The sequence below is a fragment of the Sturnus vulgaris genome, chromosome 21, assembly GCF_052056855.1.
Source record: "Sturnus vulgaris isolate bStuVul1 chromosome 21, bStuVul1.hap1, whole genome shotgun sequence".
Taxonomy (NCBI): domain Eukaryota; kingdom Metazoa; phylum Chordata; class Aves; order Passeriformes; family Sturnidae; genus Sturnus; species Sturnus vulgaris.
In genome coordinates, this window is record NC_142263.1 from 7,702,195 (window position 1) to 7,724,905 (window position 22,711).

Here is a 22,711-nt window from a genome sequence, read left to right on the forward strand (position 1 = left end):
TTTGTCCTCTGTGTCAGATCTTATGTCACCATTAGTGACTGCAGCAGGGTTCTGCTTGCCTCCAGGGAGGACACAGCCTTCACCTTTTCACCGAGGAAGCTGAGCAGGTGACTCTGTGCATGACTTACTGCCAAATGTAGATGTTGCAAAGAGCATCCTGCAGGGCAAGCACTTGCTGGGGCTCCCTTGTGTGAGGGGAAGGATGTTAATGAAGGAGAAGGAACCTAATGGCTCTGTGAGCTTTCTGCTTGAACACTCACCAAGCTGGTGCAGAACCAGAGGAGTGATCTGGTGTGATGAATGGTACAATCCAAGGGTTTGAAATGGAGGTAGACAATCTGGGTTCATCCATTCCTTCATCAGTGTGCCACTCTCCTTGTGTTTTCAGATACAACGCTTGGTCTCTGTTTCAGAAACTTCAAAAGAAACTTGCAACAAATTTGATACAAAGTGAATTATACTTTTCAATGTTACAGTGTTGCTTGACTTTTGATCAGACACTATGTAGCCATGGTACAGCACAATACTGCTAGAGTGAATCCAGCGTTTGTACTTTCTTGTGCTCCTTCCTTGCATTAGCAGTCTGGGAACATTCTCCACTGACTGCCCCTGACTGGTACTGCATGACATTATGCAACCTATTTCAGCTGTATCCAGTCTCTTAAATGCTGATTAAAACTTGATCAGACACCTTGTTTGGCTGAATGCAACAGAATAAATCTTATTCATTCTGTACATGTCACAGATGGAAATGCAATAGTATTGTTGTTTATTAACAGTCCAGGATTTAACAGGCCGTAGAACTCTGGATTCATTCAAGTCTGCAGAGAATGGATTTAGAAGTATCAGAAGGAAGAGCTGCTGTATTCCAAGCCATCAAGTTCCTAAAGCATAAAGGATGAATTTAAGAAAAGGTTAAGGTGAGGGTCGAGTCTGGTTTGATTTAAAGTGCTCATGATAGAAAATGTGAGAAAAATCTAACAAAAATAAAAAAAGGAGTTATTATCTTTAGATCTCTGTGTGCACAGGTGATTTTTTTATTCCAAATGTTTGGTGTGATTTTGCCTAGATGAGGAATCAAAAACAGGATTTGTACTCTTAAGGTTTGTTTTAGGGACTGCATATCAATTTGGGATTGAAATGGTGACTTGGGCTAGTAAGTCTGGAACCAAATACCAAAACAAGCACTTGATTGTCTGAGGAGAAAATGGTTTGTGAACATTAGCTTAGTCTGGGAGGATATGAAAGGACACAGCCCTAAGTTACTGGGTGAAGGTGTATTCTGGTTTATGGAGTTAAAGTCTAGCAAAACCCAGGTGCTGCATGAGCTGGCACTGCACAGGTAGAGTGGGAGGAGCTCCTTTCAAAGGACATTCCTGTGCAGGTAAGCCTTTGTTCATTAGCCTTGCAATCAAGTCTCTCCTCCACCTGGACTAATTCCCTAAATTTAAGGCTGCTTCCCTAAATTAAACCTTAATTAGGTTCACTCTATCCTTCAATTTAAGAAATTTGTTGTTTATTATTTCCAGTTATCACAGAAGTCTAAGAAACAGGGGAGAGGAGAAAAAGTTTCTCTTTCTTGCGTTAGTCACCTGGGCTGTGTCACTTCCAAATGTAAGAGTCCTGTGAGAGCATGCCTTACAGAGCAGGAGGGCCTCATCTGCAGGTTTGAACACACATTGCATAACCTCCTGGTGTTTAGCCACTTCCCTCAAAGTGCCTGATTTCCCTGGCTGCTCTTTCTGCTGACCTACTGTAAGGTGGTGGTTTCCTCTAAAACAAACACGACAGGAAAGGACACTACATTTTAATATTGGGAGAGCTCCATTGAAGCAGCAGAGTCACTTGTCACTTCACTGTTGCATTTAACCCCTATGTAAGAACCCAATGAGGCAGATTGCCCATCTTCTATCAGTAAATCTTGCTTTAATGGAAATAGGGTTAACCTGATCAATTAAACATTAGCACTTATATCTCTTCTTTTGTATTTTTTAACCTGAACTTCCTCAAAGCAGCTTGAACTGTAGCAGGAGGGGATGTCCTTGTAGGAGTCTCCTTTGTTCCATGCACCCAGAGCACCTCAGAGTGTTTGGGTTGCATAGAAGATGCACTGCTGCTGCCTTCTTGGTTGTTTGCAGAGCTTTCATGCTGCAAGTCACAGAGTAAAAAAAGATTCTGTTGAAATTGGCTTGGAGAAGTCTGACACCATTTTGTACATATGGATTGTTGATTTAATTTAAGGGTGGTTTTTTAGGTTTTTTTGTTGTTTTAAAAATGTCTATCTGCAACAATAAGCTTAGGTGATGCTTGCACTGATAGAGAATTATTTCTTCCTCCTCCTACCCCTATACCATAAAGAGCACTTTAAATATAAATTTACTTTTTATCCAATCACACCACATGTCATTATTAATCCATATATTATACCTAGGTAGAATATATGCTACCTAGGAAAGCCTTGCATATAAAATGTTGACATTATTAAAAGAATTTTGGCTGCTGCATCCCAGGCTGCATTTTTCTGCCTCTCCTCGTGTGTGGGGGGTTTTTGTGTTGGTTTTTCCCTTTCCTTTCATTCTGACTGCTCTGCTAGGACTTGTTTCTCATTTGCTCAGCCCTACAGGGGAGGTATTCTGAGAGCTAAAATTCATTAGGCACTAATTGAAGCAATGAAAGAGGCATGTTAATATTAAAAAAACTACATTTCTTCTGTAGTTTTCAAGAGCTAACTTTTCTGCATGTGCTGTCTTTTAGGAAGTCTGTCAGAAAGTAACAGGTAGCATCTTTCTTTCCCTTAAGATTCCAGACTTCACAAGAAGTTCAGGCTTCTCAGAGAGTTCTTGTTAGTGTCCTGTGCAAAATAATTCAAGCTCAGAACGTGTCAGTGCTGATGGAAAGGCTCCCGAGGGGAGGCACAGCCGGTGCTGGGTGTTGGGTTTGAGCTGTCAGGGACTGATGGTTGTTCCTCTGCACACAACTAGAGGTGAGAAATGACATCTGCACCTTCACATCATCTTCTCAGGAAAGCAAAGGACTCCAGAGGGTTGTTTTCTCTACTGATAATAGGGGTGGTCTGTTATTAGGGACATAAGGAAATGGAAGAGGGCTGTCTGTCTGTCTGTCTGGGAAGAGATCTCTTTTCCCATGAAAGTGCTAATTCTGGGCTCAGGTGTGCTCCTATTCAGAAGGAAGTTGCAAAACAATCTTTAGAGTGATGTAATTTCAGGACATGAGTGGAGTTTGGCAACGTGGGGAGAGGAATTGCCCAGAGAACTCAAAGCAAGAGCTTGTGCAAGTGGCTGGGGGGAAAACTAAGTGCTCCCAACTAAACCTTGGAGGGATCCCATCCTGTATTGCATCCTGTATCCCATCCTGACTGCACTTCTTGGATCCCCCTTTGAGGCAGTGACTCCCTGCAGGATCCCCACTGCAGGACACCAGCTGCCTTTGTTCCCTCCTGGGTCACCACGCAGATCTCTGGGTGCACTTTGCCCTTTGTGCTCCTCCTTCCTAGCATGGCAGGAAGGCTGGAAGGAAAGCAGCTTTCATGCTTCCATCCTGCACCCCTGCCCCTCCTTCCTGATGTCCTGGACACTTGCCAGCCTGTGACCAACTGTCCCCAAGAAATATTTGTTTCCTGTTTCTTTTTGCTTAGACCTCCAGAGGCCTTGTTTTTCATGAATAAAATATGAGCTGTTCTCCTGGAGCCATGAAGGGAGGAAACCACTGCCAGTGCTTTTCATTGCTGTGGTTGCTGCTGCCTCTGGCCTCACTGACAAGAACAGAGGGGAAGGGAAAGAGCCCGAGGGTTTAATCCAGTGACTGCTTGCAGTGTGAGCTCTGCTGTCTGGAGCCAGTGCTGAGGAATAGCTGACTTTGTAATACCTCCTTTCAAGCAGTTTGTAACTAAGGAATTAAAACATTTCCGTTTGAACTGAAATTTTTTATTATCTTTTTTCTCAGAACATGGCTAATGCTTGGTTTTCAGTCTCTTCCCCAGCTTTTTTTATTTTATTTTTTTTTTATTACTTCTTCAGATGAATGTAGAGTTGTACAATCTCTTGTCATAGCTGAATCACACCTTGATTTTTCTATTACTTTCAAGAGTTTATCAAGATTCTTTTGCATTAGTTTAATTTTTCTTGCAGCTCCTCTTATCTTGGCACTTTGTTCAGATTTAATAGACAGGATATCCAAACAATAATATTAAAGAATAGTATTTACCCTGTTGGTTGCTGTGCTTGAACTCCTACTTTGAAGACTTAATTAATGACATGAAGGGATGTCAAATACTACTTTGTTACCCATATGAGTAAATACCAACAGTATTTACTATGTGTTTGTGGGGTTTTTTTGGCTTTAGGAACTATTATCCCCTAAACATTATTTGTTTTGTCCTGGAGAGTTCCAGGCTGCCAAGCATAGTTTTTCATGCAGGGATTTCTTTTGACTGCTACACTGGTACCAGAGCTGAGATCCAAAACTGATTCTCACATCATTTCTGGATCCTCCTTAACAATTTTCCTAAGACAGTCCCTGAATTCAGTGCTCATATCAGCTAAGAACAGGTCAGTTTGGTAGATATATTTTCATAATTATTTCCAAGTCTATTCTGGGATTTAGTTTTCCAGTTCTGTATGTATTTTTGTCAGTGACATTTTGACAGAAACTTTACCTGAAGGGCTATAAACCTCTTTCATCTAGGCAGCACATTTACTAGAAGAAAGAGGCTGCCAATATACACGTGGCAAAAAATGAAACCAGGAAAGTTTGAAATGCCTTGCCCAAGAAGAGAGAGGTTTAGCCTTGGAATGTTGCCTTTATTCCCTATCCTGAGCACATTTGACTTCCTCCTTTAATGACTAACACAATCACATTTGTGCAGGGTTTATGCATATTAATTAGCATGTCTATATGCATGTATTTACACGTTTGTACATGCAGGGTATTTCTGTATGACACTGTATAGGTTTGGTTAAATACAAGTTGACCAATAGCTCAGAAAAAGGTCTTAGATTTTGAAGAATATTACTTTTAATCCCTAAACGTGAAATGCAGATTTGTCCACCTCTACAGTGGAAAATTTGGTGATTATTTGGTTATTTTATCCACTTCTCTGTTAACTTAAAGTTGTTCAGGACATTTGCTCAGTATTTCAGTTGTTATTAATGTAAAATATGGTTTATTGCTGCACTAGAGGAGGATTCTTAGTCAGGCAAGGTGCTTCCCAGGCAGTAGGGCTGTATAAATTGTGTCCTCTGTGACTACATTGTTCTTCAGAGACATCCCCTTTTGTCTGATCAGTGAATTCCTATTTTAAAACCTCCTGAAATGCCATGGCATAAGGTGATAAAGGTGCTGAAAGGTCACAAAATGTTACATATTGTCATTAGGGTGAATGTGAGCTGGGCTTGAGCTGTTGCTTTCTCTGCCTTCCAGGGGTTCATCTGGTGATACAGAAATACAGATTTCACCTGCACTGAGTTCCTTCTCTGTAGGAGACTTGTTGGAGTGGAATAGAGAAATGCAGAGCTGCAAGCACAATCTTTGTTGTAAAATGCATTTACAGCAGCTTTAAAAACGGGATTGATTGTACAGATTATCAGCCAGAAGCTTCACTGGGCTTAACTGTGAGTGGATGGTTTGACCTAATACAACCAGGATGCAGCAAAATGCCTTTTATGAACTTCCTTTGTTTCAGGGCATTGTAATAATCCCAACTGTGCTCAGTAAATCTCATCTCAGCATGGAAATATTACTTATAGAAATTACCTCAGAATACAGAGCTACAGCATGTTGTGTGCACACATGCACATCAAGTGAAAGGTGAAGAGAGGAACCTGATACACCTCACCTGGTCTAGATTGTAGGTTATAAATCAGTTTATTAGAACTGGAATTTTATGGAAGTGAATGATTGAAAAGATAGCTGCCAGAAGTAGACTTTATTTCCCCAATGCATCCGTCAGTGTAAGCAAGGTATTTGACTTCTTTGTGCAGCTGGAAAACAGAGTAGAAGGGAAGAGTATAATTAGAAAATCCTATGCTGCAGCAAAGTGGGTCTTTCTTGAAGAAATGAAGGATTTAGAAACTAAAAGTTTATGTCATTAAGGGACACCTTAATGCACTGCACCTCAAAAAATACAACACTGGGCAAAGCTTGATCCTTGTTAGGGAACTGTGCACCTGCACAGCACAGCACAGCAGTGCACACTTGCTGTGGAGCTGACTTTTCATGGTGTGATTAATCTAATTGATTTCCTGGAGATAGCTCCTGTAGGTGGAGGTAAACTTATGACTTTTTCTAAATTTGGGCTATGACTCCTTGTTGAACTCAGCAGGCTGGGAGCACAATGTGCTTCCAAGCACCCGGAGCTTGGATGAAGTTCCATGGCAATGGGTGACAAAATCATCTCTGTCACTGGGACAAGCCCACAGCCAGCCCATCCAGTGGGATGTGGGTTGTGGAAGTGATTGCAACCTCCTGCTGCAGAGATCAGGGACATCAGGAGAGCTGGGTGCCAGCACATCCTTGCTGAGGCTTTGGCTCTGGCAGTGTTCAGGCACATTTCCTGTGAAAACAAATGGCAGAATTGTTGTGGGACAGGTCTTGCTTTGTGTTGGGAATGACACCCACCTCCTGCAAGCCCACACTGGTACAGGGGAAGTATTTCACTCTTTTATCTGCTTCTGGGATATAGGCTTACAAGATTTTTCATACACTTGACACCTCTCAAAAAAAGCACAGTCCCAAGGTAGCAATGATGGAGTGAATCCAACAAGGTTCTACTTTATTTTCATCTGCTGCCCAGATTGACTTGCTTATGTTCTTCTAGATCTACCAGGGACACAAACTGGTCTTTAAATATAGCAATATGGTTTTTTTGCAATGAGTGGGGATAAGGAGAGTGAAACTGCTCTGCAAGTTTGAAGTGCTGTTTACTGGGGTTATCTCTAATATCCTCTTTATGTTCCATGGAAACAACTTCAGGGCTTCAGTCACATCAGCCCTGTGAAGAACGATCTGCATGAGCCAGGTATTCTAAGTGGGGAAATTGTTAGACTTCAACTCCTTGATTATTGAGACCTGAAAATCACAGCAGTATGTCATTTGCAAGGCAATTTTCTCTGGAAGAGCAATAAGGCTTTGTTTCACAACCTTGATGTCACGAAGTATTAATAATCCCTTAAATCTACCCCACTTGCAAACAGAAAAAAACCAACAAGGTACAATCATTTGTTTGGATTTTGGGCTGGTATTTATAATCTGCTTAAAAATCCCAGCTTTTGGTGTGATACATAGGTGTGAATGTAGTGGGTTTCTCTGACAAACTTGCCTGGATACAACAAATAAATTAATTTCAGTCTTTTGGGAGGACAGCTGTTTCCATGACATTTAAAGCCCAGTTTGTAAGCATCTTGATCTCTTTTCTTAGCATGCTAAACGGGCATTACCTGGCTTAATTCATATTTATGTTTTGCATACAAAAAAAAAAAAAGGTTCTGTTAGTTTCTTATTTCCTTTCTTCAATAAACATCTCAGATAGTAACCTGCTATTTCTGTTCTGTTACCACAAACATTCTTAGAAGTATTGCAAAGGATGTGAAATGAAAGGTACAGGTGAATTACTGACTGTTCAGGCAAACACCCCCTCTGAGAAGCTTACTGTTACCACAGGCTCAAAGAGAAGAGAAACAAACATTAAGTGTAATCTACAACAGTCATAGAATCTGTTCAGAGAAGTTTACTTTTCTTCAAGAGTTGAGTCATCTCATACTTTTAAATTCTAATTAGAATTAACATTGTTACTGCTGCAATATAACGATGTTAATTACCTTTAATATATTCTGGCATTGAAATCCACAGGATAATTTACTTTAATTGCATTTTCCCACTTGTTAACTTTATATTTGAGGTTTTTTCACTTATTAACTTCGTGTTTATTGTACATTACATTGAGCTCATCTGTCAGTGCTTAGGACTGGAACAGAGAAGGCAGCATTAGCTATTTTAATGTGTGCCTTCCATATTCATTCAGATGAGTTCAAAGCATTTTACAGATCAGGTCAGTATCATTGTTTCTCTTTTGCTGTTGTGAAAGCACTTGTTGAGATGAGGGGAGTTTCCATTTTACACCAGCAGTAAAACCAAGGCATGGATTATGATCCAATTCTCATGTGTCACTGTGTAGTGCTCCATAGAATGCCACACTGGCTGCATTTTCACAGGGATTCTTACAGGAACAGATGTAGTTTATGTAGTGCAATTAATACAACTAAATTGACAGGAAACTGAAGAAGTGTGTGCAAGTTCCTGGATCTGGGTTCCACCACGGTATTTGACAGCCAAAATCCATGTTATAGAGGATTTCTGTAATAAACATTCTAAGATGAAAATGAACACCTGGCAAAGGATCAAGCTTTCTCAGCCTTCCTACATCTGTTTTAGCAAGGCTGGAATTTTTGGGAGTCGAGGCTGCCTTTTCTCCTGGCAATCACTGCAGCAATATCCAGCTGCTGAGTGAGGTCATTTGGGGCATCTTGCTACTCTGCTGTCCCAGGACATAATATTTCTGTGTAAAGAAATAATCTCCTTTTTATAAACCTTTTCTTTAAACCTTTTACCATCCTAGGAGAATTGACAGCAGGGATCAGTGGATGGTTCTCCAGTGCTCTCCTGGTGATAGGATAACAGTGTATTCCATCAGGACTGACCCATGATGTGCTGAGGGTTTGGGCTGTGAATTTATGCTCTGCCCATTCCTGTGGTATTTAAATTAGGTCAGACATGGTCTTTGGTTGAAACCTCTCCTTAATCAAAAGCATTCCTTTTTTGGCAGGAAGCAGAGGGCAGTTAATTGGACTGTTAATAGCCTCCTACCTTTTCCGGACTCCTGCCTTACACAGGAAAATTGCTGCTATCCCATACCTCACATCACAGCTCTGGCAGAGCTCATTATTGTGAGGCTTAAATCACACCCACGACACAAACCTGTTTGGGACCAGCTGGCTGCTTCAGTGACTGGAAATCAGTGGACTGGAGGTGATCCTGCGTGGGACTCTGGGCCTTTATGCTCCAGTTTTTCTCATCTGCAAGTTGTTGCAAAGATTATTTCTTGTGTGCCTTGGGATCTTCTGGAAAAGCATTTCCTATGTTAAATTACAGTGTCAGAGCTTTTTTAAGGATAATTTTGCTCTTTTGCAGAATTAAAGGCTGAGGAACTGAACTGGATGTTTCAGTGGTCAGTGCCCACAGCCACAGCAGCAATCCAAACCACATCCAGGCACTGCCTGCTGAGGACATTTTAAAAGCTTGGCTTTTCCCTTAAGTGTCAAAATTGAAGCTTCATTTCCCTCCCCTTCCCCATTAAACACAGCTTTGGTTGTAGGTACTGAAATATTTTTTGAAGTCTTGGACAGAGGTAGAAAACCTTTTCATCCTGGCTCCTGTCCCTCAGCTTTGATCCTCTAACATGCTCCAGTTCATGAAAAGGAAACAGGATTCTCCTGCCTCTCACACTACATTCTGTAGCTCTGCTAGAAAACATCTGGTGCTTCTTTTGGGTCTAAAACAGTCTTTGTGGCAAGGCCCAAACAATATGGAAATAAACAGTTTTTTTCTTTTTTCTCATAAAGTACAGGCTGGCTCCAGTTTGTTACAGAACTTTACTTGATGAGGTCAGAGAACACAATAAATCTTGACACCCCTGGTGACAACAGGAAGAGGTATATAGAGGAGAATAATTTTTTGACATCTAATGAAAGATCCTGATCCAGAAGGAATTTTGATTTGCAATGCACAGAGACTGAGCTTGGAGTGTTGCAGGCATGCCCATGATACTTTGAAAACTGGAAAAATGGGGGGGGATCTTTGTCTCCCTGCTTTTTGGAGGACACATGGAACTATACAGAGAATTACCAGAGGTTTATAAAACAGGTTATGTTTCACCCAATCAATAGAGTGTAGGACACCACACTGGGAGCCCTAAGGCTGGCTTTCTTCTCTGGATTGAATGTGTATAAAGAGAAGTGCATGAGCTGAATGAAGAACTTGATAATGCCCAGGATCTGGTTACCTGGATTCTGTGTGTTAGAGGGGCCTTTGGACAATAAACTTATCCCTCTCAAATTTGATTCCAAGTCTACAAAATAAGGTGGTTTTTGCTCACCTTTGAGGTCAGGAGGCTTTCAAGTCTCTATGCCAGCCTGGGTGAGTGCAGCTGGCAATTGCCCTGATCTTTGGAAATGAACTAAGTAAAGGACAGTCTGCTCTTTAGTCTTGGTTTAGACAAGCAACAAGGTTTAGGGCAATGACAGGGAAAATAAATATGTGGTACTTGTGCTGGAATGGTTTGTTCACTACTTAACCTCTGGTTTTTTGTTATGTTGTTCCCTGCCACCCATGAATAAGATGGGCTCATTACTGCCAAATCCCTTTTCAGTCATGCTCTGATCCTCCTGTATTACTTTTTTCAGTCATGCTTACTTGTAGATGTTTGACTCTGAAATGCAGATGTCGACCAACATATTTCTGTTTCAGCTGAATGAACAGATATGTTCACAGAGATTTCTTCTCTCTATGATTCATTTACTTCATCTGTAAAAAGGAGCTTCATCTTCAGACAAAAGACTGACAATAATCTACTGACTTAATAAAAGAGCTATTCCAAGGTCTCCCCTGCCAGTGTGAAACTTGCATAGGGCATTTGGGCAAACATGGGATCAGAAGGCAGAATTTCAGAAGGCCTCCACTTAATGGATGCTGAATTTCTCTGAACATCCACTTGCCTTTGGGCTCATGGGCAGGAAACATCCTTTGTGATGAAAATGGCACTATTTCTTCAATCCTGAAGCGTGATCCATCTTGTTTTGTATTTGTGTGGAGTGCTGTCCCACATTCCTTGGAATCATTGCTACTGCAGCAAGGTAGTTTGCTTTTAAAATGTAGAACAACAGGAACTAGACTGTGCTAATGATTAAATTATACTGATGGTTGGAGCTTAACTAACAGCTAATGCACTGATTTCAGTATAGGAAATACACTAAAAAAGCAGTAAGAGCTCCTCTTGATCTTCATAATTAATGCAAACTGCCATGATCCTTCAACATATTTCTACCCACACTTCCTTTTATGTTAAGAAATATACAGGAACTCACAGAAGCCAGCTGGTAGAAATCCTTTCACAAAGCACTTTCCAGGACACTGCACAAGCCACCCCTCCCTCAAGGGTCCTGGAGCCAGATCTTGCCCATGTTGAATCCTGGCCAACAGTCTCATTTCTTCCAGAGAAACAGAACAAAGTGAGGCCTTCAGACAAGAGTGTACCCAACACATGTCTGAGCTATGTGTACCCAAATAAGCACCATCAGCTGTGCTGAGCTTTTCTGTTTTCTTGTTTCTGGAAGGGAGATGAGTGGGATTCTCACCATTTAACTTTAAACATCTCATTTGGCTGGTTCTCAGATATCTCTTTAATTAATGGATGGAAGAGAGCATGGTTAGAGAGCAATTAATCCATTTTAGATGTCTGCAGTACGATGAGGGGAATTCTACCCAGTGCCTCTTCTTCTGCACTCATTATATAGAAAGCCTGGACAGTTGGCTTGCATATAAATATCTGAAGATGAGAGGTTTCTCTCACCTATCTAGATACAACAGAATCTGCTGGGTATTAGAGGCTTTGTGGTGGCTCTGGGTCAGATAACAAATGCCTGAAAATGTCACCACTTGGCTGAGTCATTGCAACCATGCAAGACCTTAATTTTAATTTAAAGACTGTTTATAAGAAGTTTCTGAACTTTAGTCTTGGCCTAGAATGAGTAAGGCCTAAAGCAGTCACTGATCCTCAAGATAAGAAGGTCTTTCAGCAGCTCTGTAATCAAAGGAAAAAAACAGCTTTTTTTTTAGATCACTGCTTTAATCTTGTTCCTCCCACCAATGCTGGAATTTCGTGTTCTGCCCCCAGATGCAGAAGGCTCTTTATAGTGTCAGCCTGAATGAACAGCAGGAGCTTATGCTGTCATTGGAGCTGCACCTTTGAGGCATTGGAAATCACATAACTGAAGGTTGACAGTAATGAAGTTGTGCAATATTTTCAAATATAATTTCTGCCACCACTCAGTTCCCACAGTACATAGGCAGGGATTTCTAGGCCTGTTGTAAGGAAACGAATGAAGGGATTCAACTCTGAAAACCTTGTTGGCATCTGGGGTCTTGATGTCACCCCTTCAGGTGGCCTTTGTGTGAACTGTCACCTTTAAAATGTTGCTGCCTTTGGGGAACAAGTGAAGGATTGGGGCATTAGGGTGGGTATTACTGGTATGTGACAAGTTGAGTGTCTCTTTGCAGAGAGGTGCTTCATCTCCTGATGCTGGTGAATAAAATGGAAAGGTACTTGAACAATTTGGTTGTGTTTACTTAAACAATACAGATAACAGCAAAACACAAAATGTTTGCTTTTTTTGTTTCCCTAGATGCAGGCATGATTATTCCCTTGGTTTTTACATTAACATTGTCTGTAATGCTTCTGTTTGTCAGAATAATTTAAAAGACAACAACAGTGAAGTTTTTTAGAGATCCCAACAGCTAATGCAAATACTCATTAAATCACAGTAATGGATCAGTCAAGTGGAGACAGTTTTGCCTATCTGTGAGAAGCCACTTTTCAAAACAAGATATATACGATATCACAGAAAACAAGAGGGCATTAGAGGGTACTATCAGGCAAATGTGATAGCCCAGAGATGTCAGAGATCACACACCAGCTCTCTACACATAATGGTTTAATTAAAGTCATTATTCTGCTCACCTGTCTAAAATTAACAAGTCCTCACATCTTCCTAGGCTGAAACTTCAGTGTCTCCTGTGCTCTCCCATGTCTGGGACATCAGTGCAGGGTTCTTTGCCTGCACACAAGCCCCTGTGAATAAATAAATGGTTGTTGGGAAATAGTAGTGTATTTGGGATGATGGCATTTCAACATTTATAGTCATCCTGAAGCAGGTACAACAAAAGCTGAGCAACAGCTTTGTGGGAGAGCACTTAATAGAAGACATAAATTCAAGTCTACAGGACTTCAGCCACATCACTGCCAGAGCTCTGTCCCTGGATGATCTTTCTTGCTCTCCCTGGAAATTCCCCTGAGAAAGTTTACTCAGATAGGCAGATTTGTCAAAATGATTCAAGGAAATGACTACAAGAGCTGTGAACTTTTTTCTAGCTTCATTGTATTGAAGCCAGTGGGCTTGATTCTCCTCCCAGACCTGCTGACCTTTTTCACCATGTAGACGTGGGACTGTAATTTAAACTTTTATGTGGAAGTTATTTGTACTAAGAACAAATTAGTGTATATGAGATTAAGCATAAAATTGTACAATTGATCAAAAATGGGGTTTAACTTCTAAGCAATTCCTGATTTGAAATGCTACCCTAAAGCAGCTAAAAATATTAAAGAGGATTTTTTTTTTCCAGAACCTCTTTAAATTTATACTCTTCCTTACAAAATGCATGTCTGCATGTAATGCTTCTTGTCAGTCTGACAAAGGGAGGTCACCATCATTGCTCTACCACCATTTGGATAAGGAAAGAGTCTTGGACCTAAGGGTAGGGGCTGACTGAGCTGGCAAATCAGGTGTGGAGCTGGATGGAGAAGCAAGAAGTTCTGTTGGAGTCAATAGCCACCTTCTCATCTTGCTCTTCTCCTGGCACCATACTGTCTCCCTAGGCAACTATAGATTAGAGAGGAGACAAAAATTCTTGTATACAGATCCAAAAGCAATGACTTGAGCTTGGATGTAGAAAAATGTCAGGGAAACACAGTGAACTAGCAGTTGAAGCAGAGGCGTTGAAGTCAGGTGCTTCAGGTTCTATTTTTGGCTTGGACCAGCCATTTCACTTCTTACTTTGGCTTCTCCTCTGCAAGATGAAAAATGAGGATGCCTATGGCTGCCTCCTGAGACTGGATCATCTTGCTAAAGCCAGGACTGTCAAATCTCATATTCTGGATGATGTTCAGTTGACCTCAGCTCTATTCTTCTCTGCTTTAGCGTCTGCACCTCCTTCATTTCTATCTCCCCTCTGCTTTTTTGGGCTTCTGCAGGCAAAATAAAACAGCGTCACAGCAACAAACCTCAGGATTGCTGGTGGATGGAAGCCCACTCTGTTTCTGTATACCCTGGGGCCTCCCACCATAGCATCTGATGTGCAAAATATCCTGGGCTGCCCCTTGGGTGATGTGGGGTGTCTATGGAGGTGCTGAAATACACTGAGTAGAGTTACAGCCCTTGTGCAAAGCACTTCCACTCCTGTATAAATTAGGGGTGCAGTTTCAGGGCACAGGCACTAGACAGGTGCTGGAACGTGTACAGAGAAAGGCAGCAGAGCTGGAAAGGGGCTGGTGCACAAGTCTGATGAGGAGTGGCTGAGGCATCTGGGGGTGCTCCTTTTTCTGGAGAAAAGGAGGTTCAGGGGGGACCTTCTCACTCCCCACAACTCCCTGACAGGAGGGGACAGCCAGGTGGAGGTCAGGCTCTGCTCCCAGGGAACAAGGGACAGGACAAGAGCAAACGGCCTCTAGTAGCACCCGGGGAGGTTTAGATTGGATATTGTAGAAAATTTCTTTATCAAAAGGGCTGCGAAGCCCTGGCACAGGCTGCCTGGGGCAGTGGTGGAAGGGTTTAACAGATGTGTAGAATTAGCACTTGGGGACATGGATTAGTGGTGGCCGTGTCAGTGCTGGGTGAATGGTTGGACTCGATCAGCTTAAAGGGTTTTCCAACCGAAATGATTTTATGGCCCTGCTCCGTTGTATCTCTGTGCAGTATCAGCCCAGGAGCGGCTCTGCGAGGGAACAGCAGGAAGTGCTGAAGGTCAAATGATGATCGCCACCTCAGCCCGGCCATCCCTGCTTTGAATGAACGAGTTCCCAAGGCTGCAGGTGTGTTCTCTTTGCTGCGCTCCCCGTTAAAGCCTAATTCGGCTAATTAGGGGTCTCTCCTTTTTTACAGGAAGCACCGCCAGCCCTTCCCTTCTTGTATCAATCAAAACCGCTATCACCTAAATTCAGGTGTGCCTAGAGAACTCCTCCTTCCCAGAGCCGCGGGGAGAGAAGGCGGCGGCTCCAGCGAGCAAAAGGCGATTTTACGATTATTTTGGGTTTTAGGGCAGGAACACTCGGGGCTGCGGGCAGCCAGGAGCAGCCTCGGCGCTGCCTTTCCACCCTCCCACCCGGTTTCGGGAGACGCCAGGGCCCGGCAACCAGGAGGATTTCGGCGCGGTGCAGCCCCGGACCGGCCCCTTTGTTCGCGTGGGCCCGGCCGTGAGCCGGGAGGGACGGAGGGAGTGGCGGTGCCGGCCCCGCATCCTCCTCCGCCCCCGCCGCTCCGAGCCGCCGCCCAGATCCCTCCTCCCGGCCCTGGGCTCGGCCGCGCAGGGAGTGGCAGGGCGGCTGCCGGCCGGGCTCGCATCCTGCGGTGGCACCGAGCCCCCTGCCCCGCTCCGCAGGGCAGCTCCGGGGTAAGTGGGACAGCGGGAGGGGACGGCAGCGCCCGGCCAGCCCGCGCCACAACAAAGGAGGGATGAACGGAGAAGGTGCGGGAGGAGCGCTGGCAGCGGGGATGCGCCGCTCGGTACCGATGGGCGGCTCGGCCGCCGCCGCGCATTGTCCTTGGGCTGCGAAAGGCAGCGAGCATCCTCGGCGGGCCGGCATCCCGGCTGCCTCCCTCGGCCGGGCAGCACCGGCAGCCGCCGGGGCGGGAGGGGTTTGGGGGGTGCGGGCCTGCCGGGGGCGAGCACCCCCCGAGCAGCCCGGCAGGGTGCGGGGCGGGCTCGCCGCCGCTCCTGGGGCACGGGGAACGCGCGGCTGGAGCGGCCGGGGAGGCAGCGGCCTGATGCCATGGAGACGGAGGTGGGAGTGGGTGTCAGCATCCATGTCTCGGTTCCGAGCGAGTTTTGGGTTTGAAATGGGTGGGAAATTGTCTTTTGTCTTTGGGAAGCTTGACTGTTTGCTGAGCTCAGTGTCCTCGCTCGGGTTTTCTTGTCTAAGGATCCAGATATGGACATTAACCACATCCTGCAGGGTCTGATGTGGGGTTTTTGTCTGTTGAAGATGTGCTGCTGAGGAAGGCCCGGGCTGAGCTGCTGGCATTGGCACAGTGCTCAGGTTATGAGCACCCAGGCAGATACAGGAGGGTTCTGCCCCTTGCATCTCCTGACACGGAGCAGCAAAGGATGTTTGGGGCAGCATCCAGGGGTGGAGGCAGAGGCAGGAGTTGTTATCTCTACAGTGTTCTGCAGTGGCGTTTTGGAAGCACTGGGAGACAAAGCACTGTGTCAGCACCGAGTGTTATTTGCTGCTCTGTTGAGCATCAGTCTCACAGGCCTCCAAACCTTGTCTCAGAAACTCATTCTGCTGGAATGGATGTCAAGTTTTACCAGTCCATCCATTACTGCTGGCTAAAAGTGTTTCCCTGAGGGTGACTTGCAACTCAAGACCTGGTCAGCATGTGGACAGAGATACATTTGGGGTGCCTGGCTGGGCTTGTTGGCTTTAACCTCTGCCCAGCTGCCTGCTAACACCATTCCTCTCCCCACAAGTGCTCCAAGAGAGCCCCGTTAATCAGCACAGGTCTGTCACTGCTGGTGTGGTGATGCTTTTGAACATAGTGCAGCTCCTGATCTTAAAGTTAGGTCTGAGATACAGCATTTTAAGAAATTACCTGCCTGCTGTCAGAGCCTGCCAGGGATTAGGAAGGAGGGAGTCTGCATCAAATGACTGTGTCCTCACAAAAGTTGTCACTGCCTACCAGAAATCTCCGGGAGTACAGGACTTCAAAGGCTCAGCTCTGAGACGTGGCACAAGTGACAACATTAGCACCAGCCACTGCAGCACAGCAGAGAGAAGCTGTGCTGGAGCCTGTCTGTCATCTCAGGAGCACTTGTGTGGGGCTGCCTTCAGTGAAGGGAAACCTCGTGTGTTTTTTCAGGAGATGCTCTTAGGATCAGTATAGGTGGGGTTATCTACTGGGCCAAGGCTATGTGCTCCTCTAGCCTTGGAGGCTGCCATAATCTACTCTGGCAAGGAGCTCTTCCTGGTGTGTTTGCTCTTTATCCCCACTTGTGTTTCTTGGTTTGGCAGAAGAAGTGATGGAGAACGCAGAGGGGGTTTTCTGCTACCGAGGGATGTGGCTCTGTAAGGACATCCAGGCTGATTCTTCTGTTGTGTTACTGGGTGGTTAAAATGGATCAAGCCATGTGTTCCACCTCCTGATTGAGGCTGTTGGTTTTATTTATCAAAATGCTCTCTCTGTCCATGATACTTGGGGAAATTAATTTTTTTTTTTGAGAGGGTGTTTTATACTTCTTGTGAGGACAGGAGACAATATATAAAGCAAGTTCCATACCCCAGTGTTGATACCACTTTGCAGAGTACACAATGCATGGCAAGTTTTAGATACTTTTAAAGCTCTAGGAAAGGCCAGGTATGGGTAGCTAGACCTGAATGTGACTTGTTGCTAGCCTGTGTTAGACACTGGTGTGCACTTATCTATAGAGATATCTGTAGATATTTATAGAGAGATCTATTTTTTCATGGATGACTCTTTTCCTCTCCATCTTCCAAAGGCTCAAGAATGACCAAGGAAGTTGCTGACATTGGGGTTGAGAGCACTTTTTTTTTTTTCTCTGTTGCAGACTGAAATGCCCCCAGTAATCAGTCTCTGGCTGTTATTCTTTTATCACTGTTCTTGTGATATTTATGGTAGAATTTCAGGTCTTGTTAGCCAGGGAGAGCACCTTGGATGACAGTACTGCTGATGTGAGACTCCAGCCTGACTTGGGCTTTGTTTTACTGGTCACTTGTTTAAAACAACCACATTAAGTTACTGAATAAAGATGAACTGTCCGTGCTCACTCCAGAAGCCCAGGTTAGAGTAAGGAATTGGCCTTGGCCTTTCTTGTGTCCTACTCTATTCCTGTCTTCTCCATGTGGGTCCTTCCTATCTTATCCCACGTGGAAGCTCTTGTTTCCATGGCTGACAGTGATGGAGACCGAATTCTCAGTGTATCATTGTACAAAGTCTCTTTCTGCAGCACCCCCGTGCTCTTGGAGCCTTTCCCTGTTCTGCTGAGAGCAGTCTGTGTGCTCTGTTGAGTGTTGATGCTAAACAGGACAAAGCAAAATCATTGCCCTCATAGCTGGATTTAATTTCTTGCTCTTACATGATTGTGCAGTAGCTCTTGTTGTGGAAAAATTACTTTGTTGCATGTGACTGATACTTTCTGCTATTCCCCCCCCAAAAAAAAAATATCTTGTTGAAATCCCTTTTAAATAAAACCTACAGCAAACTGACAATGTTTCTGCATCAGAGTTTTGGGAAATCATTCCCGTACACTGGCACAGTTTTTTTATTATCCCATTCTAAATAAGTGAAACTGTGTCTATAAAACAGCCATGGTTGGTTCAGAGGCAGCATAAGCAAAGATATGTGAAGAAATAAAGCCAGCTTTGTCATATTTTTGTTGCCTTTTTTTTTTTTTTCTTCAGAATGATGGAATTAAATATGATGCTGACTTGAACTGGCACTGAAATTCTGAAATTAATTGATATTTTCATTTCATTTATATACTGAGCTAATGTTTACTTACCTGCATAGTTGCAGAGGAATGTGGCACAGACTGGCAAAATTCCATGTTGCAGTTTCTGAGCCTGTCGTGGAGTCTTCATCTCCTCATCCCAGTCTGCTGTAGCACAAAGGGAATCTAAACTTTGGTTTATTTTGAGAGTTTATGCTCCAAATTCTTCTGTTAACTCCCTTGATAACTCTGTGCCTGTGAAAGCCAAATTATTATTTTTGAAAATATTTATCCTGTGTGTCTATAAAATAAACACTTCAGAAGGACTTCCTGAGTGCTTTGATGGCTTAGATATTCAAGGAGATAGTGGTGCCATCTCTGCCACTGTTTTTTCAGAAGTCTTGAGAAAAATAGTTTCTTTCTATCTGTTTATCCCAGGTACAAAAAGGGTGTTGTAATGCTGACCTCCTTCGAGGTTTGTGAATGAAATGCTCTGGGGATGTTGAGTATGTGCATCTTGGAACTTTTAAATCCCTTTTTGCTCCTTATAAACCCCTTTTCTGTGCTTTCACACATGCTTCCTATAAAAAGGTGATGCAAATTAAATTGTCTTGCCTGTGCCAGAGCTCTTGGTCGAAATTAATTCTATTTTATTTTACTGAATAACTTGCCTAGTGTAGTAAAGACCACGTGGATATTGGTTACACTGGAAAGATTTCACAGAAACTTCAAGAAATCATCTGATCCATCTGTCTGTTCCAGATTGGATCTGTCTTCACTTGTCATTCAAGACAGAGGTTTGAAGATATTTATTTTTCCAAGAATAATGTAGCAATGAAGGAATTTGCACAGCCTCTCTGGGCAGTCTGGCTCAGTTTGAACTCTTTTCTGTAGTGCATGCCTTCCCCTTTGTTTTATTGTTGTCATTGTCACTTTGCCTATCTACATGTTTCTGTACAAAGTACAAAGGTGTTTCACTGACAAAAATCAAAGCCGTTTCTTTTGCAGTGTGAAGTTCTTTTGCAGCACATGCTCTGGTGGGGCAGGGAAGGCTTCCAGCCTGAGGACATAGTCACTGACAAAGGATTTCTCTGGCTGATCTGTTCTTTTTCTTCCTTTGGCATATTCCCCCCTTATTTATCTGTTGCATCATGCTTTGACAACTTCTGTGTCCTGTAATTAGTACTGGAAACTTTTCAGTAGCCTGACAGGCACAAAAAGCAGCTGCCTGTTGAAACAAACAGCACTCTCCCATCCTTTGTGAACACTCACATTCACGACCTGCAAGTGCTTCCCTGGATGCAGGGACTGTCCTGGCTGTGGAACAAACCTCCCTGGAAAAAGAGGCCTCTCCAGTTGTGTTTGTTTAATGGGCTTTGTAGCTGTTGTGTATTGTGCACTGTGCTACCTCTGTGGCTCCTATCAGCATGAAGTTGGCTCTGGTGAATAAAGCCTCCTTCTTGGCTATATTTAGCATTTAGCTATTTGTTTTATAACTGAAATCCTTACTATGCAAATTGGAGCAGGTCAGTCTGCAACCTTGGATAAGTGCCCTTTTTTTTTTTTTTCTTTCCCCCCCTCTGGACTTTTGTTTCCCAGCTGGTAAGTTTGGCATTATTTAGCTGCTGACCCATCCACCAGCCATCCCTAATGGAGATTTAATGATGGAAAATATGGCACAAAAAGGCAGGCCTGTGTGGAATATGCTGGTGAGATAGAAGATGCCTGTTGGAGGAAGGATGTTTTGCCTTTCACTGTTCATCTTTTGTGTGTCTGTTTATGTGGGCTTTTTCTGGGGCCTATGTAGCAGCTTTTGAACTTGCTGAGTCTCATCCATAGGAAGACTTTGTTTATATGTGTACATATATTTATGTGTATTTCTAATAAATAATGCTGGCAATGTCAATTCCTCGTGCAAGCTTAATCTTAATGTCTCTGAAACATCTGCAAGCACTATTGCTTTATTTATCTCTGAATCTCCCCAAAGCACACTGGGAAGGTGTAGGAGCACTTCCAGCACACTTACACAGAAATGTCAAAGTCAAACAATACTTTTTGGTGATCATATGATTCAGGTTTATGGACTGCTATGATACATTCTATCTTAGGGTGCTGGCAACTTTGACTGCCATTGTTAGAAGTGACAAATCAGTTTTTGCTCTTCCTTTTTGGTTGAAACATGTGTTGGAGATGTTGTGCCACTGCTCTGCATTGTGGTGTAGGGAGCTGCTTTTTTATAAGGGTGCTATACTTGCTTAGCTAGATGAGATTATATCTTGATCTCTGTACAGAATCATGATTGTGGCTTGCCTGCATTAGTGGTATAGAAACAGCCAGTTTCTGTGAGGAGTGAAGGAGCAGCCAGGGACTCATGGTGACTCTAAAACTCCAGCTGGAACACGTAGTGCTGTGGTACTCCAGGAGCATGGTGGGCTGATCCATCTGTCCTGCCTACCTGCTTGCAGGCTGAGTTCATCACTCCTATCTCCAGAGACACGAACAATTAAATTGTATTTTTAGCCCTGCTCTGTCTATCCGGATCCTTGGCTCTTGGCATCTGCACATCATGGACTGCTGTGTGTGCTCCTCAATGCATGGCAGTGTCTGGATGGAGATGCTGATTGAAACCCAGATTGAGACTCCAGCTCCTGCTGGCTCTCTGCTGCTGTGGAAAGAGGCTGGGATTGGCAGCCTGGCCCAGATGTGGCAACCTCTCCTATTCCTGCCAGCCCAACACGTCCTGCTGGATTGGGTGTGTTCGGTCTGCACACCTGCTGTGCAATCTGACTGCAGAGGGTGGGGTTTTATCTTCTCACTCCCCTAAACTGCAATCCCCGACCTCCCCATGTGTGACAGACCATCCTCTGGTGCTGCTGTGGCTTTAGTGCCCAGAGGCTTTGAGCTGGGGTCCATGTGGTGTGATCCAAAATAAACATTGGCTTTTGCAAGGCAGGGTGTGAGGTGTGGGGAGAAAAGGTCCAATTTGATATGGTATCTCCTCCTGCCACAGGAGATCCTATCTGTCAATATTATAACTTGCCAAAATTATGATTTTGGTCATTGATAGGGATGTAATTTGAATGATAGGGGTGTAATTTGAATAAGACATGTTCTTTCTTGTACTTTAAGGTCCATGAGCTATCCAAAATCCTGTTGTGTGAGGAGTGTGTGAGGTGAGTGAGGTTACAGGTGGTAAATTAAGAAACCCCACGATTAACACACACTGACTGAAAGCAAACTAAACTCTCCAGATTATTGTTCTCCTTGTCTGCACTGCTGGTTGTGGTGGAGCTGTGTGGATATGTCAGTGTGAGTGAGGGCTGGCAGTGCTTGTAGAGAGGCTCAGGAGAAAGCAGCAATTAATGCACATAGCCCAGAGGTCATCTGCTGAAATGGAGGGCTGAGCTGGGGCTGGTGAGGCAGCAGGGAGGAGGAGGAGGAGGGTGCTCCTGGGAACAACTGTGTCCAGCACTGCTCTGTTGCCATCAGTGCAGCAGCAGGATGCTTGTGTGGGCAGAGGGGATTGGGGTTTGCACTCGGTGTCCCAGAGGGAGAGTGGGTTTGCTGCTGCTGGGTGTCTTTGGTTTGGTGACCTCGGATCTTTCAAGAGGTGGAACCTGCTGCTCTGCTGCCCCAGCTGACAGACTGGTGCTGTTACCATCCCTCTGTATGTAGCAAGGAAATGAGTTGTTGGATTTTGCCCTTTTCTGACACAGAGATGGGGCAACTGAGAGGCGCTTTAAAAATTTTTTATTCTATTTTTAGTCTTATATGAAGGGTGAGAAAATACAGATGTTGTAATTTATGCCATCACAATCAGAAGCCAACTATTTCCTAATTACAATACATTATAAGTGTTTCTTGGCCTATCAGCTTTTGTCATATCATGCTGTAAAATGCCTTAAAGCCAATCATCTAAAATCACCCCTTGTGGGTTCTATTATAATACACCTTTCATAGTTCTATTTCTCCAAATCATCTAGTCTTATTTGCAAAGCCATCCTTTGAAACTTTTTTCCAGCTCCATTTCTCTCTCAGCAATATCTGTCCTATTCCATAACATTTCTAAATCAACATTTCTTATCTCCAAGTTTACATACAAATGCATACTTCTGTCAAGCCCTAAAAAATCTCTACAATT

The 22,711-nt window shown here is 43.7% G+C and overlaps 1 protein-coding gene across 3 annotated transcripts in view; it reads left to right on the forward strand.

Annotated features, from left to right (window-relative positions):
• Nucleotides 1-15,410: 15,410 nt before the first annotated feature.
• Nucleotides 15,411-22,711, forward strand: part of CLIP2 (CAP-Gly domain containing linker protein 2) — a 75,999-nt gene continuing 68,698 nt past the window's right edge. For all 3 annotated transcript variants that reach the window (XR_015807886.1, XM_088176898.1, XM_014888012.2), the window contains exon 1: nt 15,411-15,513. The gene's annotated coding sequence lies outside the window, so the exon portion shown is untranslated. The remainder of the gene's footprint in view (nt 15,514-22,711) is intronic.